Raw genomic sequence first — 9,413 nt, 5'->3', positions numbered from 1 at the left:
TGTCTATAGTAGAAGAGCAAATAGATAAAATCTCTTACGGTCGCTCAATCTAAGCATCCCATATCTGTCTTTTCCAGACATCTGGTTCTTTACTTGTACTATACAATATTCACCATTAAACAGAAACAAGAGACATGATCTAGGGGTGACTGTATTTCTTTTTTAATGCACAGCGGATATGCTGCTACTACCTTATTTTTGGCTTGCATACTTTCCAAAGTGGTTGTGATGGTAATTAACTTTGTCATTAAAATGTGGATTTAATTTGTAGGATAAGTTATAGCTTAAAATAACCAGTCACTGTTTTATCTATCGGGATTTTTACAGCAGATGGATGTTATCCAAATAGCATTGATGTTGTGGATTGCATTGTACTTCAGTTTGACATTTTCACTTTTAATCATTATGTTCCTACCTGTGTTTCTCGGATGCATCTGTCTAATTAATGTGCTTAAATATGAAACAGATTCTTCACTTCTACTAAACTTCCCGATGTTTAAATTGCTTAACTTAAGTTTTCCTTAGTGCATGCTGCAGAGAAAAACAAAAAGGTAAAGTGTAGAAGAATCAATACTTTACTGTAGAGAAAAAGAACCTTAATTTAAAAACAAGGGATGTCATTTATGAAGTGCAAAGATTCATTTTGTGGCACTGAGTGCCTCAGTTTATCCCCCAAAGCACATGGTTTTGCAGAGAATAGAGATGGTTGCATTTGATGAGCAGAAGTTTGCACCAGTTGATGGGTGAAGTTGGGTGAAGTGAAGGTGCTGTTATATACAGAGTTGGAGCGCCAGTGCCCCTAGTTTTGCAGAAATTTTGCCAGGACACTTATAGAATTTTTTTCTGCTACCATGAATACTTCAAGTTTACAGAGGCACCACCTGAGACCGGAAAATAGATGTGAATCTTGATGGCGTTTTTAAGCTGCAGTGCTTTTATTAAATGAGTTGTTAAGGAATTGAGACATTCCCTGCAGGCCAACTGTACATCTGAGACCAACTGGTTATTGTTACAGATCGCGCCATATTAATATAAATTGTTTGAACCTTATTAGCTCTAATCAGTAAGAGAAAAGTTTCTTCATACATTGGACATTTCTCTTCTGCTTCCTCCTTTTTTAATTTGTGTTTTTGACTAAATTTCCCAGAATATATCTTTGACACTGTATAAAAAGTGCCTTAACCACACAAAGCCTTACGGGTATAATTGCTAAAGTACAGGTTTGAAAAAGGTGGAGATGTTGCCTATAGCAACCAATTAGATTCTAATTATCATTTATTTAGTACATTCTATAAAATGACAGCTAGAATCTGATTGGTTGCTATGGGCAACATCTCCACTTTTGAAACCCGCAGCTTAGTAAATATACCCCTTAGTCACTTACTAAGTGATCATCAGTTCTCCAGTATAACCCCTTATAATCAAAACCTGGGAACTGGTCTTTGGGCATCAGAAGAAGCTTCTTGAAAAGGGTACACCCACTCAGTTGGGCTGTTTTTAACTAAGGGGAAGGGCCAGGAACTTATCTATTTTGGGGACATATGTACATGTATGACTGGAAAGGGAAAATGTTTTACCCTTATATTGGCATTACAGCTCTATTAGTCAGATAATTACATGGATAAATATTTTTCACATAGTTACATTTAAACATTTAGGGGGAAGATAACTAAAGTGCGATTTCATGAAACTGACGTTTTTTCTGTGATTTTCTTTTAGCTATTTTAAAACTTCCATATTTACTAAAGGCCAAACTGCTAATAAAACTGTGGCTTTCAAATCGCCACGTTAGACATCACCATTCCAATTTTTTTTACATAGTAAGAAGACAAAGGGGGGAATTCAATTGCTGGCAATTAAGGTAGAAATCTCAGCTCATTTTTAGTTGCAATCAAAAATGAGCAGAGATTTCTGTCAAAATCTCCACCACGAAGTGTCTCCGGGACGTCTGTGAGACACTTTGCGTCTAATTGAATTCACCCCAAAGAGTGAAATTTATTCAGCTGTGATTTGACAAGTGTCTGGTAAAACTGCCAAAAAAAGAAATGCTATATGGCCATTCAGAACATAAGTGAAGGCAAAATACACTTATTAATTATGAGGGTAATCATTATTTATTAAGTGCGTAAAATTAATTTATAATTAATAATAATGACCTTATGTGGAAAAAAATATTTTGTGAACATTCTAGGGGGACAAATTCATGTATAATCATATAAAGAGAGCAATATTATTTTGCAATATATTAAAGGAGCAATATTAATTTATAGTTATATTATGGATGCAACCCTATTCAATTGCTAATGGTGGCAACAATATGTTTTTCATGATAGGGAAAAACATGCTATTTCATGAAATGGGCTTAATTTATAGCACACTTGTGGCACTAAAATACACTTGTGCCCATGTGCTGTCATTTTGTGGAATGTACTAAATAAATGATAACTAGAATCTGATTGGTTGCTATAGGCAACATCTCCACTTTTTCAAACCCGCAGTTTAGTAAATATACCCCCTGAAGTCATGTGGGACATTTTCTCTAAACTTTGCATTCATAACTTTTTATGATTACGTGTAGCTGATGACTAGAAAGATGACAATGGGCCTGATTCATTAAGGATCTTAAATTAAGAAACTTCTTATTTCAGTCTCCTGGACAATACCATGTTACAATGCAAGGGGTGCAAATTAGTTTTCTGTTTTGCACATAAGTTAAATACTGACTGTTTTTTCATGTAGCACACAAATATCAACTTTAAATTTCAGTGTACAAATAAGCTATCAAGTATTTGTGTGCTACATGAAAAAACAGTCAGTATTTAACTTATGTGCCAAACAGACTAATTTTCACCCCTTGCATTGTAACATGCTTTTGTCCAGCAGACTTAAATAAGATATTTCTTAATTTAAGATCCTTAATGAATCAGACCCACTGTCTCTGTACTGTTGCCGGTTATTGCTGCTGTTATATGTTTTCCATATCTGGCTATTTTCCTGTTTAGTCTTTGCTGCTAGGAGCATCTACCTAGTGGGTAATTACTGTTTTATAGTCATCACCACCATGCTAGATAATTCACATGTGAGTGGTTAAGTAAATTCTATGGCAGGTGCATGTAGACAGTTCTTAACCAGCAAGATAGACTATTTCTTTGTAAACCTGTGGAATTGCTATTGAGTACTAGGGGATCATCTACAAAGATTTTACACACTTCATCAACTCTTAGAAATAATTTTGCTTTTAACATAAAGGACACTAATATGTAAATGCTTAAAATCTTTGCCAAAAGATTTAGTCACAGAAGTTTGGCAAGTAAAACAATGCATGCTGGTCTCACTACAATTACATTATGAAGATATTATAATTGATGAAGAAGAATTCAAAGTTGTACCAGCATCATCATGTAATGGAGGCATAATCAGGGCCGGTGCTAGCCTCCATGGCGCCCTAGGCATTTTTACAAAATCAGCGCCCCAGCCCCCCCCCCGCGCAACAATCGGCGCCCTCCTCCCTCCTCCCCCCTCACCCCGTCTTTCCTTACCTCACCACCGCCGCCTCTCTGCTCCGTCTCCTCCCCTCCACTCACTGACACTAGTAAGTGGAGGGGAGGAGACGGAGCAGAGAGGCGGCGGTGGTGAGCAATAGCCTCTTCCCCCCTCCCATGTGCATCTGAATGCTGAGCGGCGGCCGTGACAGGTATGGTCAGCGGTCGCCGCACAGTTTTAAAGTAATTTTCATTCTGGAGGGCGCCCTCCAGAGCCCGGCGCCCTAGGCAAGTGCCTTACCTTGCCTAATGGGAGCGCCGGGCCTGGGCATAATCCAACTCTTGCACTTAACACTTTTTCCTCTGTTAGTCTAATCTCCTTTATTCCTAACAATTAAGATGTGATCCCTGTCAATATTACTTGACTGACTTATTGCCAGAACTACAAAGGAACATTTTAATGCTAGTTGATCATTGCCATTGCTGATAACAGCCAAAGCAGCAGCAGTAACAATATCATTGTCACCTCCACGTTCCACATCTGTATCTTCATTCCAATGTAGGTAAACTCTATCTGTCCCTTCTTACTCTGTTCCACTCTCAACATCATCATTATTATATTCAGAATCAGAACCTTATATTAGCTCTTCATAATTGAGTGATCGTACACTTTCAGGCCTCAATGCGATCTATGTACACTAGCAACATCAGTAAATAAATGTCTTGCTTTTTGAACAAATGTTGATGCTGGGGCCTCTGCAATATTGTTTGAAACATCATCAGGGTATTATATCCTTCTGACTTTCATGTGCTGCTCTTGCAAAGAGATGGGAGAGTTGCTCTTCAATCTTTTAATGCACCGGTATTGAAGTCAGCTTGTTCCACAAACTTATTTGGCTCATTTCAGCTGATTTTTTTCTCATTTACCTCATCAAGGCTAAACTGAATGGACGGGTGAGACAACTGTTTAAAGTACCAGTGCAGCAGCTGTATCACTTTGAGTTTGCTTTCTTATATTTTAGTTGATGACTCAACAGCCATGTTTTGGCTCTCCATTTTTCCATACTCTGTTTTGACACATATTATTATGAAAGCCGGGTGGGTGGGCATTACAAATGAAGGTTAACCCTGCATGGCATCCCCTCTAGCCTATACGCCATTAAGTCTTTGGACATTAGAAATGTATTAACTTTCATGCATTGTTGAACTGTATATCTATGTATTGTGAAGTATGCTATTTTATGTGTTCTGAAATATCAGCAGGTGGTGACATTGGGTACTGCTAAATTCCCCATAAGGTCGCTTTAAATAGCTACTATCACCAGGATACCCAGCAAATCGGAGGCACCATGGAATTTTTGTTGGCCAGTGTCTAAATACCATGCAGGACTGCTTCCACTAGTGATAAGCCATCTTGAGCTGTAAGTGCTCGTCACTCTGGAACCATTTTTACAAGAAACACACTAGCAGGACAGGAACAAAAACTTAAGTGCATTATGTTTTACTGCCTGACAAATTTATGCCCATTTTTCTCCACCAAATTCAGCTAGACTTCCCAGAGCCACTCACTGCAGGGTGCCTATTGCTACCTGAGTACCCTACCCTTCAATAAGCAAGTACCCAATATAGCAGGGAAGCCTTACATGAAACTAATCCCACAGAGGCCACACCACTGTGGGAAACAGACCAAACTTAAAATGGGTAACTCATCAATCCACTGTGTATTTCATTGGACAAATTGACTAGGGATTATGGCTCCTGTTGGATTGCATCATTATTGGGTTTCTGTGTGGATCTCCAAGACTCCACTGAAATTGTTATCTTGTGTACTTGACAAAAGGAGAGGTACAGATGATATATACATAAATACAGTTGCTTACAGTTGGCACTGACTGCAACAGACAGGCAGTATGATAAGTTTATGCAGTTAATGTACCGTATATACTCGAGTATAAGTCGACCCGAATATAAGCCGAGGCACCTAATTTTACTACATAAAACTGGGAAAACTTATTGACTCGAGTATAAGCCTAGGGTAGAAAAGAGCGCTAATTTAAAAACCTAAATAAAAATGATAGGTTCAATCTATGAAATCATTTTTAGCTAAACCATAAATAACAGTAGATGACAAGGAACATTCATAAATGATTATAAAATCATTGGCATTGGGTACAACCTAACCTAAATAAAGGGGTATATAAGGGGTAGGGATATAAATGTATGAACATGGTGGCTGTATTGTTTGTTCATTATGTAATTGCACTGTAAATTAAAAAAAAGGAGAGAGAGAGAGAGAGAGAGAGAAATTTTTTTTTCACTTACCCGGCAGTGGAACGCATATGCGTTCCAACAACAGGAAGTTCGGCATTTGGAACGCAAGTTTGCGTTCCAAATGCCGAACTTCCTGTGTTGGAACGCATATGCAGAAGTTGAAGCCGAGGGACCGGACACCAGGTAAGTTCACCCGTGTATAAGCCGAGTGCCCTTTTTCAGCATACAAAAGTATGCTGAAAAACTCGGCTTATACACGAGTATATACGGTACTTAACTCTATTACAGTACATTCATATATGCACAAGGTAGTAAGCTTATATTGTGGTCAATGTTAGAGATCAGGTGGCTCATATATATTTTGTGGCTCCAGTCACTTTATATATTTATATATAAGTAATAGAATATAAAATGGATGCAACTTCAGTTATGACATCTTTACAGTTCAACTGTCACTGGAAGAACCTGCTGAGAACCAAACTTCCTGTTTGTGCATGCTCAGTAGAGCGATGCAGATGGCTGGAGGCTTCCCCTCTTCCTGTCTTCACTAGATCACAGGGTACACCACTCCCAAGATAGGAGACGGAGTGTAACACTCCATTTTACCAGACCCCTGTCTTGCTGGCAGAGGAATGAACAGTGTGTCTGCGTGGCTAATAGCATTCCAAGTGATTTGGTGGCTATAGCACTTTTATAGTATGTTTGTCCAGAAAATTATTTGTGTGAGAAACTGACTTTTGTTAATTATATTCATTTATGTGTGAATGTACATATATCTATTTTTTATATATATATAAAAATATACTTGTAATTTTTCAGTTTGTCTAAGTGATTCCAAAACAGAAGGGTGCTGATTGTCCACAGTTAGTACAAAAGGCTTCCTTTAGGAGAAACCAGCTAGACTGAGCAGCAAAAGATCTGAATATAAACCTGGTATCCTGACAATTATTAATAATAATAAAACAAATATTATAAATACATATGGAAAGAAGGTGAAACAGTGAACAATGACCGTCCAACATCATACAATAACTAAATTACAAAACTGCATGTTGCAGAACAAGGACAGATCAATTCTCTTTGCATTATACAGGTGTTTTGGTCTGTAGATAGTGAGCAAAAATGAATAACCAGTATTAAAGTTATTTTATCGTTTACCAATAATCATTGTCTATGCAATTTGTGTGGCTCCAACTCACAAAGTGATTTATTAGCAAAAGCAGAAAAATAACAATTAAATAAATAAGTACAGCCAATACATACGCCGCGCTCAGCTGGGTCCAGCTTACAGTCATTCAATCCTGAAGTCTGTGGTCAAAGAGACTGTAAGCTAATTCCAGAGAGCAATATATATACATTTGGTGTTACAGTAAATACAATACAGATGACTTGGTATGTTTTCATAGGTTCAGGCTCCAGGACAGTTCAGTATAATGTAGTTCAGGGTCATTTCAAACTGGTCTATTTACATTATACAAACAATACCATTCTGATCACTAATTCCCTATATTCCATAACTAGCATACACGAGGCGCGATCTTATAGCTGATGGAACCGGATCACTAAGGATAAATAGGGGATTAGAAAGACACCAAACATGATATGTTTCATGTAACCTGAACCTTAGATCTCACTGAAGTACATATAACCTTATAATATTTAACTATAAACTCAATAACATCTGTTCAAAAAAAAACTGTGGTTGGATCTATTATAAAATGAACTATGTACAAGTGAATGTGTAAGTGTAAGAGTATGCATGCGTTATTTATCGCGCAATTGCGTCATGACACGTGGTGTACTGGTCGCAATCGCACGGTAAACCAATATTAATGAATATAGTTTTTTCATACAATTATTTGACTTTGAAACCAGTATAGTAATTACTCTGGTACACCACATTGAGATCAAATTTATATGAATTGTATCTGCTGTATTACAGTTCTGTCAAAGCTGTGCTGCAACTGCACCTCTGCTGTTGCGATCTGGCCGTACAAAATTAGAGTTAGCAAGTCAGACCAACAACTTGCAAGTGTGACTGACTGTACATAAGCAAAATAGACTAATTGTTTTAAAATAGCAACAGTCAGGATTATGGTGTATTGTAATTTTCTTACTTACAATTTTGCATGTTTATGTGATTGATTGTTTCACAAGTGCACATAATTTTAACACTAGATATATATAGTATGTATGAACTCTATACACTTTGAACTTTTATGTTTACTAGGTATTTCGTGTAATACATTGTGTTCTTATGACATTTCTAGATGCAAAATTTTGTAATATAGATATTTTGTGCAGTTTTAATTAAAACATTATACATATTATACTTATTATATTAATACAAAATCATCGATATTATCGGACGGAAACTTTCAGAAAATCCATGGTTAGATTTATTAAGGGGTTGTAATGAATTTTGGAGTCTTTAACATATATTTTAACAAAAATAGGAAAACTGACTCAGTGAAAGGGTTAAAGGGGATGGATATTCCTGGTAATATCACAATAGTTTGCGATTTTCTTGGTGGCTCGGTCAGGGGAGGGCTGGCAAATTTTAGCCCGAGGTGCAAGACTGGACTCAGCAGCCTAGTAGGAACATTTTAAAGGAAAAAAATGCAGGTGGCCCAACTTTATCCCTCCTACCCACCTTGTCTCCATTCCCACACTCCTCTGTGGATGCTATCCCCCTATGTGACCCCCACTCACCAGCCCACCGATTTCCACTTCACCACCAAAATAAAGTCATTATGTCATGACCTCTCCATCTCCATCCATCAGTCCCTTCTTGCCACACCTTTTCCCCTCCCTACCCACCTTGTCCCCACTCCCACATTCATCTGTGGATCATATTACCCCCCCCCCCCCAGCCTACCCCTTGGATCGGTAATAGAGGGGCATCCACAGAGGGTGTAAACAATACCTTAGTTCACAAAGGTGTAGAGAATAAAAAAATTTAGTATCTTTTTTGTCACATGTGTAACAACATTTTTTACCCCCTACCCCCTATAGTAGAGGTACCAGCTCTATGCTCGCGTATCTGGTTGCTGTCTATCATCATAACAGGGGACCTTAAAATGCTGATTACAGAAATAATCAGCAAAGGTTGGATTGCAAATCAGATTTTTAGGAGAACATTTTCTCCTTGCCACTATTGATTTTTATTAGCAGTATTTGCTCTGCATTAATAGGAGGGTCTGGTGTTTGTATTAAGACATCATCATCATCATCATCATTTATTTATATAGCGCCAACATATTCCGTAGCGCTTTACAATTGGGGACAAACATAATAAACTAATAAACAAACTGGGTAAAACAGACAAAGAGGTGAGAAGGCCCTGCTCGCAAGCTTACAATCTATGGGACAATGGGAGATTGACACATGAGGTTAAGTCTACATTATGCATTTTGGCCCAGCCAGACTGCAAAGGTAAAAGTGACTCATAAGCTAAATGATCCCGTCACACAACAATGTTGGTCAGGGGTTAGTTGTCTTGTGTGAAATTGTGTAACAGGCTAAAGGTAGCGAGGTTAAGAGGGTGGCTGAGGAATATTATAAGCTTGTCTGAAGAGGTAGATTTTCAGAGAACGCTTGAAAGTTTGTAGACCAGAGGAGAGTCTTACTGTGCGAGGGACATGACTAGTACTAATAATA

This window comes from Mixophyes fleayi, chromosome 4 (assembly GCF_038048845.1).
Source record: "Mixophyes fleayi isolate aMixFle1 chromosome 4, aMixFle1.hap1, whole genome shotgun sequence".
NCBI lineage: Eukaryota > Metazoa > Chordata > Amphibia > Anura > Limnodynastidae > Mixophyes > Mixophyes fleayi.
This window is presented reverse-complemented; position numbering follows the sequence as displayed.